This window comes from Aotus nancymaae, unplaced genomic scaffold (genome assembly GCF_030222135.1).
Source record: "Aotus nancymaae isolate 86718 unplaced genomic scaffold, 86718_ANA_hifiasm-v0.15.2.pri h1tg000022l_1, whole genome shotgun sequence".
Taxonomy (NCBI): domain Eukaryota; kingdom Metazoa; phylum Chordata; class Mammalia; order Primates; family Aotidae; genus Aotus; species Aotus nancymaae.
The window spans coordinates 32,843,978-32,854,138 of NW_026988435.1; the positions used below are offsets into that span (position 1 = coordinate 32,843,978).

General features: G+C 42.3%; 1 long non-coding RNA gene across 1 annotated transcript; it reads left to right on the top strand.

The window, feature by feature from the left end:
* The first annotated feature begins 1,239 nt into the window (after positions 1-1,239).
* LOC110567990 (uncharacterized) lies at positions 1,240-5,442 on the top strand. The gene is made up of 2 exons (XR_002478319.1): positions 1,240-1,431; positions 5,235-5,442. It is a non-coding gene; the product is annotated as an uncharacterized LOC110567990 (long non-coding RNA).
* Positions 5,443-10,161: the final 4,719 nt, after the last annotated feature.

A 10,161-nucleotide genomic window follows, 5' to 3' on the forward strand; every position in this document is an offset into this window, starting at 1 on the left:
GTGCACGAGTATGTGTGTGTGTGAATGTGTTGTGTCGAGAGTGTTTTTGGGGAACAGGGACTAGAATGGGGAAATCTGGGAATAGTAGAATCCAACTTCCATGGCTGTTTGTTATTTCACTGTTAAGAAACCGTCTACCTTGTAATAAGGTGATTATTAAAATTTTAATTAGAACTTTTCTGTGCACCTGAGGGCCAGGTTACTGAGTTTGCAGCTCAAATATGTAGTTCTCATATAAATTACTTTAATTAAAAATAATAATGATAGTGCTATTTTCAGTTTCTGAAATCTTGATTGTGTTTTTATTTCTCTGATCTCATTTTGATTTCAATCCTCTTAACAAGCTCATGAAGCAAGTAGGCAAGAATTACTATCTTCAGGAACTGCAGTCCATTCTATTTGTAAAATTTTTACCCTTGGTGATCTATTTCACTGTGTATCACGAATTCCATCTCCTCTTTTCTATGCCTGCCTAGAAATATCAAGAATACATGTAAACTACACCTTTTTAAAATAACACTGTGTTATATTTGAAAGTGTAGTTGACATAAAATAATATATTTTACATACATCAAGCATAGCAGACTGGGGGGCAAATGATGTGCTCTGGGCTTGCCTCTCATTCATCTGTGAAACTCAAAGGGCCTCTTAAGATCTGACCCAAGGTGACGTTTTGTCCCCGTCCACATAAAAGGATGCTAACATTGCTTTTGCTAAAGAAGAAAAGAGTAATTTCACATAGGGCACCTAATTATATCAATATGATGACTGTGGACTGTATATGGGCATTAAGAATTCCTAGGGAGCCCACATTTACAAACCCACTCATCACCACCCAGGAAACATCAGGGTGTGGATTGCTTTAAGGAGCAGGGATCTTTCTGTTATTGTAGCATACTCTGAATGTGCCACCTTGGGTTCTTGCCCAAATACACTCTGGACATCTGGTCATGGATACATCTCCCCTGCCCTTGGATACCATGGGCTCTGCTTCCTGGATGCAGGAAGTAGGTCATCCCTGAGTACCTGCTGTGTCTCTGGCACTGCCAGTTAGGGTTCTGGGTGCTTGTGCTGTGATGGAAGAGGAATGTAGAAGCCATGGGTGGGGCCTGTATCAGTGGCTGCTCAGTCAACTCCTGTCAATTCCTGATGCCTGAGCAACAGTCCCTTGCTGGCCCAGCTAGAGGTCTAGGAGTCCTTCATGTGTTTTCTTTAACTCCAAATTCTTCTCTCTTTATCCTTTTCCTGGGCTGTACAGAGTCTCATTACCCTTTTATCCTCTGAAGTCCTTTCTGTTTACTTAGTTCTACAACCGCCTCATCTCATTGTCTTCTTGTAGCATAACTCTGTGGCTCTTCCTCTTTTAATTGAGAAAGAAGCAAGACCTGGAGAGAATAACATGCTAAATTGCAGAGCCGGGACTTGACACAGGTCTGTCTAAGGCCACAATAAATGCTTTTAACCATAGCCCCAAAGATTATTTATCTTTTAAGAAGATTGCCTCTTATATATGGCAAGGGAGAGGGAGTAATAGGTAAGGGAGGAACATGGTGGAGAGACAGAAGGTTACTATTTTTGTTTGTTTATAGTTATTATTTTTGGTTGGAAGGAATTCAAATGTGTTTTTGTTCTAGAGAGCAGCCTGAGAACAGAGGCCTACTGTCCACTAGAAAGCTGAGTGAGGAAGTCTGGAACGACCTAATAATCCTTGTCTTGGGCAGCTAGACATAAACTATTGGAATTGTGGCTTCTACAATCATCAACTTATGAATGGCTTGTTTTGCTTGTTGGTGGGCAGGGGAGAGTGTGCTGAGTTGCAAAGTGAGTGGTAGAGTTAAAGTATATTCATTTTAAGTCTATTCACATGTTGTCTAACTAGTGTCTATAAGATTAGCAGGAATAACCCTAAGAAATATAGAGTTTAATTTTAAGGAGTATCAACAAAATGGTATTCAAGAAGAAGACACCAGATGAACACAGGACTGTGCTCAGCTAGGACTCAGTTGTTTGTCCCTGGAGGGGTTAGGTGGCACCTTTTACTCCAGTTTCTAATTGCCTGAGTTTTAATCTTTTTTTCGCTGAAATAAATAGAAGGACAGGTTGGGGCTTCAGTAGTGGGATGACAGCTATATTTTTATTATGTTTTTATTAAAATTAGCAAGTAAATTTCAATAGCTCTAAGTTCCCACTTGCTTGATGGCAGCACCAAAGGGAGTCCCTCAGAGCCTCCTCTGCTATTCCAGGCATTGCAGGGTGGCCGTGCAGGACAGGAGGGAGGAGATCTGCTCCTGGACTATGATTTCATCCTCACCTGCTGTCCACTCCCTGTACTGAAGAAGGGATCTTGATGAGGCATTGCTCCATGGCTTTTGGACCCTCTGAGGGAATACGACTGCCACATACTACCACAAGCTTGATGGGTCAAAACGACAGAAATGCATTCTTTCATGGTTCTGGAGGCCAGAAATCCTCAAGCTGTCTTCAGGGCTGCACTCTCTCTGGGGCTCTACAGGAGAATCTTTTCTTGCCTCCTCCAGTTTCTGATGGCTCCTGGTGTTTCTTGCTTGTGGAAGCATCCCTCCAATCTCTGTCTTCATCTTCATATGGTCTTCCCCCTTCCTGTGTCTAAAATCTCTTTCTCCTTTCTCTTCTAAGGACACGTGGATTTAGGATGCAACTGAAATCCAGGATGATCTCATTCTAAGATTCTTAACGATATCTGTGAAGACCTACAAAAAACCTATTTTCATGTGGGTACATTCATGTGTACCAGAGGTTAGGAATTAGACATATCTTTAAAAATTATTAATTTTAAATTTTTGTGTGCAGATAGTATGTGCATCTATTTATGGGGTATATGAGACATTTTGATACAGGTATGCAATGTGTAATCATCCCATCCGGGTAAATAGGGTATCCATTGCCTGAGGCATTTGTCCTTTCTTTGTGTTACAGACAATCCAATTATACTTAGTTATTTTCAAATATACAGTAAATGTTGTCAACTGTAGTTACCCTGTGGTACTATCAAACATTAGCTCTTATTTGTTCTATCTAATTATATTTTTATACCCACCCCCACTCCTTACCCCAACTACCCTTGCTGGTCTCTGGTAACTGTTGTTCTACTGTCCATCTCTATGAGCTCAATTGTTTTAATTTTTAGCTCCCACAAATAAGTGAGAACATTTGAAGTTTGTCTTTCTACTCCTGGCTTATTTAACTTAACATAATGACCTCCAGTTCCATCTACGTTGTTACAAATAATAGGATCTCATGTTTGTTAATGGCTGAATAGTACTCCATTTGGTATACACACCACATTTTCTTTATCCATTCATCTGCTGGTGAACCCTTACATTGCTTTGGATATATCTTTTGAGAAGACATGATTCATCCCATTGTAGGGACAAAGGCATCTGGAGAAAAAAGAAAAAAATAATAAATAAGGGTATGCGAGGGGTGGGGGCACTTGTGACCTGCTCCCTTTCTAGAGCTAGTTCTCAACCTTAATAAAGGGGTAGGCTAAGTCAGAAGCCTAAGGACTTGTGAATCCAGGCATGAGCAGAGCAACTTCAGGAGTTAAGTGGAAAAGGTGGCTAAGACCATGTGATCCTAGCATTATGAAGACAACCTGGGACCTTGGGGGTGGCTACCAAGTGAGAAATGTTGTACCCAGAGTTACAGTGGAAAGATCCAAGACCCCTGTTCTCTCAGAGGGTCCGAAAGCTGTGGAGCAATACCTCATCAAGATGCCTTCTTCAGTACAGGAAGTGGACAGCAGGTGAGATTGAAATCAAAGTCCAGAAGCAGATTTCTTCCTTGCTGTCCTGCATGGCCACCCTGAAATGCTTGGAATAGCAGAGGAGGCTCTGAGGGGCTCCCTTTGGTGCTGCCTTCAAGCAGGTGGGAACTTAAAGCTACTGAAATTGAGAGACTAATTTTAATAAAACCACATCTGTTCTCTTACACTGCAGAAGCCTGGGAGGGTCCGCTTGTAAAGATACAAGAAAGATTAAAAGCACATCTGCATAATGTGTGCAGAAGCATGCGTCGAGTTGCTGCTGGTTGTGAGCTTGAAGTTTCATTTTGCCTCATTTGGAAAATCAGGAGCAAACAGCTTCTGAAGCCTGTGGTGGGAGGTGGTCTAAATATAAACGTCAGGAGTCCTGGGTGAATGTGGGTGGTGGGGGAATTTGAGGGATTGACTGGAGGAACAGAAAAAAAATAGTTAAAAAAAAAAAAGTAGAAAATAATTTTAGAAATAGCAATATTCCATGGTCTTATCTAATGTCCTACTGAGCAAAAATTTCTGCAAACCAACATGCTAATGAATTGACTAGGGACACAGGGAACACAATGCGAAGGAAACACTAGCGTCTGTGTTTCTTGGGCTGGTACCAATCAGGAAAAAATGAAGAAAGAGCTGTAGTGTCTGGCTAACCAGCTTGGTCTGTCGGGGGGACTCTTCTCAAGGGCTGCCATGAATGGGCAATGACTGAGGGAAAACCTTTCTGAACTGGGGGCACATTCCCCCACAGGCGCTCAGTACTCTCCCGAAAAGCTGGCCTCCTCCAACCCCACCATATCTGCACCCTTGGTGTATTCTTTATTCCTTTTTAAGCAGGAAAGAGACACGTAAATGATTGGCTTGTTTAGTTGAAAAAACAGGAAAAACCCGTGTGGCAGCGTTTTCTCTCTCTCTCTCTCTTTTAATGCTTTCACTTTTTAGAAGAGATAAAGGGTCCGTTGGCCCAGAGACAGGATGGTAGTGGGGTTCAGAAAAACGTTTTCCCATGGGGAGGTGTGAAATTGGCTTGGTCGCTTGTCAATGATTTCCTTCATACCCGAGACAAAAAAGTGGGCACACACCCATGGCTGATGTGGGGAGCCACAGGGCCCCTGTAGAGATTCTGGCACAGGGTTACTGTCTCTGCTTCCCTCCGGTGGCAGTTGGGAATTCAGGAATTGCTTCCTAAATGATGGAGGATGTTTTAAGGTTCAAGAAAATATCACTGCGAATAAATGAGCGAACCCTGCAGGGGGCAGCAGAGAGCAGGGCGCAGGCCGGGCTGCAGGGGCAGCTCTGAGCCATGGCAACGCTTATCCCTCCTCCGGATGGTGGGAGCCTGGGCGCTCTTTGAAGAAAACAATGAAGAACAGAGAATAGGGCTCACTAAAGCGGACTAGGGAAGTTTGGATAGACCTGTGACCCCTCTGTCCAAACTTTGTAGCAGCCTCTGCTGTTTTCTGGAAGCTCTGAGAAGGTGGTGCCTACAGTTCACATCTCCTAAAGCACCCAACACATTATCACAATAATTTATAGCGGGGATACTCCTCCATCTGGGAGTGAGCTGCCTTAGTCCTCAGGTTTATGTCCCAGCCCCAAACACAATTCGAGGCACAAAAGAAGTGTTCAGTAAATACCTGTGAAATGAAAAAGTGGATGGACAAATGGGCAGCCCATTTTAGGTTCTATAATATCTCTTCGTCATTCATGATCAGAAGTTCTTGCAAATATCCAGGGTGTGGCATGGTCAAGTAGGATGGAAGGAATAAAAATGACCAGTCCAGATATCCTGAGGAAAAGTGGAGTCAGACCTGAGTATTTTAGTGTCCTTTCACCGCAAGGGAGCTGGGCAGAGGTTATCATATTCTGGCTCTTAATGTACTACCAAGCCAAGGAGAGTTTAATGGGGCAAATGGGGAGAGGTTACAGTAATAATAATTCATATAATTGGTAAAATTCTTTCCATTTTACATAGGAGGCACATGATACATCCTTGTAATAAAGGGTCAGCCACAAAGCCACCAATCCCATCTTTCCTTATGGAGAGGAGCTGAAGATGCTGTCATGGTGAATAGAATGATATTGACCCATTATAGATTTTACCATATGAAGAGAGATCAGAGGCAAAGATGATGAAAGACTCTTAGGCAAGAAGCCACCAGGCGTCTATTGAGTTCACTTCGCAGGTCACTGTATGTAGACTGACAGTCATGCTGAAGAGAATGGGAGTAGGCTGCTGAAAATGTTCTGTGTCCAGCATAACCTTTGCTTGGCATCCTATCTTTGCTACATAATTCATTTTTAATTTTCATTTTATTATCAATATTTCTCCTATGAAGACAAGTTCTTCGGTTCTTCATTATGCATAGAAAGATGTGGCTGTCAGTTTTAAAGTTTTTTTATTTGCCTTTCTTTCTCGGAAAAGATCCTATTGACACAGAAATATTTTCTGTCACACTGGTCATTTGGTGCCTCCCCCACCCCGCTGTGTGTGTCTGCCTCATTAGTTTCACATTTCTTTTGAGGACTCAGCTTGAGATTATCTTCTCCTTCCTCGTCTAGCACCAGCTCATTTTTTTCCTGATGACTGTTATTATTTGCTTAACGTGCAGTCCTATTTTTAGGTAAATTTTGCAAGGAAGATGCTATACTAGATAAAAACATGTAATACCATATTCAAAAGTCACAGATAAATAACTCTTTAGGTGATGGGTGAAACTGGAGATGCTCTTGACTTAATGTTCTCAGAATAGAAAAATAAATGGGAATGTCGTACCATGCATTTTTATTAAGCTAATGATGAAAGCAAAATTGAACATAATGTCCTTAATAGTATTTCCAACAACGCCGAAAAGCAGAAACGCGGGCATTTCCCAAGCTATTGATGTATCTTGCCTTTAGGCTCTGTTCATTAGTCATTTGTAATATCTATTTATTTAGATCTTTTATTTTATTTTGATTTGTAATTCAACAACCAGACCACTGAAGATTCTAGAACACCAGCTGGGTTTCCTTTCCACTAAAAGGGCATAGTGTTCTGGGAGATAATGCATCTAGCATGAAAATGTTCTTTCTTTCTTTGTGGAAATGGTCTAAATTTGAAAGTAATTTTTTTAAAATTTGAGACAGAGTCTCAGTCTGTCATTAAGCTGGACAGTGTCCTCTGCCTCCTGGGTTCAAGTGATTCTCCTGCCTCAGCCTCCCGAGTAGCTGGGACTACAGGCGCGTGTCACCATACCCAGCTAATTTTTGTATCTTTAGTAGAGATGGAGTTTCACCACATTGGCCAGGATGGTCTTGATCTTCTGACCTCATGATTTGCCCACCTCAGACCCCCAAAGTGCTGGGATTACAGGCATGAGCCACTGTGCCTGGCTGTAAGTAAATTTTTTAGAGTAGCAATCTGTTGTAGCAGGGGCAATGGCTCATCATCACTTACTGAAGATTAGGAGTAGGAGAAGTGTGGGGTGTTCTTTTCTGAAGAGACTGGAAGATGATAAACCTTTCCAAAGGTGTTCTGTCCCTTTCATGTTCAAGGGAAGAAGGCAGTTTTGTTCAGTGGGCAAGAAACATAAAGCATCATAATGGTGACCACCGCGGTGGCTCATGCCTGTAATCCCAGCGGTTTGGGAGGCCGAGGCAAGTGGATCACCTGAGGTTGGGAGTTCGGAACCAGCTTGGCCAACATGGTGAAAGCCTGTCTCTGCTAAAAATAAAAAGTTAGCCAGGCATGGTGGTGCACACCTGTAGTCCCAGCTACTAGGGAGGCTGAGCAGGAGAATCACTTGAAACCGGGAGGTGGAGGTTGCAGTGAGCCAAGATCATGCCACTGCACTCCAGCCTGGGTGACAGAGTGAGACTTTGCTTCAAAAAAAAAATCATAATGGTGCCACTCGCAAGTCCTAGGTATGTCTCACACTGCCTTGATGGGACTTTTTCTGCAATTATTTCTCACTTTCTGCTTCTCAAAAAAGAAATGGAGAAATGAAGAGACTGAGAACTACTTTTCTCTATAATTGGTAGGGCTGCCCTCTTCAGTGGCAAGTCAACACTGACAATATTTTATATGTGGCACAGAATTATGGAACCAGAGAATAAAATGATTAATATATAGCTTAAAGGCAGAATAACCCTTCAATCATCCCAGGCAAAAACAACTGCATCTCACATTCAAAGACTGACAAAAAATAAATTCCACAGTGGGGTGCCTAGGGAAGAAGAAATATCATTTTCAAATATATAGACAGAGAATTGCCTTTTAAGGGCGGAAGTTACTGGTAATTTAAGTTCCTGTAGAAAATAACCTACAAATCTTTCAGAGTTGAATGTCTTCTTTGGAGGGATTGCTTAAGCTCTGTAAATGGAAGACTTGTAGTCATCTGTGATTCTTAGGAGAAAAACTTGACATTTCCGTCTGCCACCATCCAGATTCTGCCATTTGCCTGTGTAAATTGAGTATTTTTTTAGCTGGTCTGTGTTGTAAAAGGGACTTTTAGAAGTTGTCCCCTCCCTCCATTAACTATTTACTTACTGTCTCGCGCATGGGACTAAGAATGGTTGAACAGTCTGCACAGTTTTTCTTTTTTTTTTTTTTATTTTGTTTTTTGAGCAGCTCAAAAAATTAAGTTGTAGACTGAAAGTAAAGAAAGCTATTCCATGAATGGTTGAATATAAGGACTGGGATTGAGCTATTTCCTACAAGGGAGTGAATATCCTGTTTCCTGAGGCTGCCTTTTAAATCTTTTCTTGTTCTTCTGGAGAGTTAAGAGAGAACTGTGTCCAGGCTTGAAGAATGTTAGTGGGGAAGATTTGGTTCTGGGCTTAAGATATGGTGTTGCTAGAAACTGGTGTGACTGACCACCAGAGTAAAAGATATTGACTTTAAAGTGCACAGACTCTGCGTAACACTGGAAGTATGTGGTGTGTGTGTGCATTTGTGTGTGTGTGTGTGTGTGTTTGGAGGGGAGAGTTATGGGTCAAAATCAGCAGGAATTAATAGCGATTTGGGAAACTGGCATTTTCTGACAAAATTAACCCCAAGAGACCTACTGGATTAGGTCAGCCAATGTGAGTGCTCCTTGGAAATATCAGGGGAGGAGCAACTTTCCAAAGTTCATTGAACGATAACTCAGGATCAAAGCTAACTGGTATCTGAGGCTGTGTCTATAACAGATTACATGACTGTGCACACAGAAGAGTAGGAATTAAACAAATTATAGATGCTTTGGGCTACAGAAGAAAACTGTAATGAGATTGAGAATGATGGGCTCTCACAATCTGTGGCACTAAGTCCTTGGCAGGTAAAGTGTACTTGGCAAAAATATTTGGGGTGTGATAAGTTTGGTTTGCTTATTTTTTCTCCATTTATTTCATCTTTTACCTTCCACCAACTGTAATACATTCAGATTGTAGGCTCCGGGCTTACTGCCTAAGGGAAGAGAGGAAGAGGTAAATGCTTCAAAAGCATAATGCCTTAGGGAAATTCAGAGGATTTGAGGCAAAGACAAAATGTTATGAAAAATATTATCAGTTAGCTTTGCTGTAGGACCAACTGCTCCAAAACGGAGTGACTGACACAAATATTATTTACTGTTGCCCAAGTTCCACTGATCTGAGACAGCCTTAGCTGACTGTGGCTGCGCTAGCTTGTGGGTCTTCATTACAGTGCGTGGCCTCCCTCCTATGTCTAGGGATCGTCTGGGAGTTGGCCGGGACCATGAAAAGACGTGGTCCTGTGCCTACATCATCCAGCGGGCTAACCTTGGCTTCTTCACATGGTGAAGGGCATGGGCAGATATGCAACCTTCCTCAGGCCTGCATCAAGAATGGGCAGATGTGCAACCTTCCTCAGGCCTGCATCAAGAATGGGCAGATGTGCAACCTTCCTCAGGCCTGCATCCCAACAGGCACTGCCTTAGTTCTGCCACATTCTATTGACAAAAGAAAGTCACAAGGACAGCCTAGTGGAGAAAAAACTTTCACTTTGATGGGAGGAGCTATGAAGACATGTTGCAATGGGAAGGAAGGGGTGAGGAATTGCAGCTATCTCTGTAATTTGTCACACATAACAAAGGAATGGAGAACAAGAAAACTGAGAGCAGGATGGCAGCCTCCTCTGTAGCCACTCACATGACGAAATATTGGCCTTACGGTTCCCATTCTGGGAAAATGAAGAACCCAGATGGTTAGTAATGATGGTAGTGCTTAGAACAATGCTTTTGGGGTACAGTCCACAGTAGGAAATCTGCAAAACCCTACAGTGATTTGTGGGGCTAGAGAGAGAAAGGTGCCCTGAGGAGGCAGAAGCTCCCAGAGACAGAATGGCTGTAACGTAAGGCCAGACAGGTAACCCACAGATAGATAATAGAAGT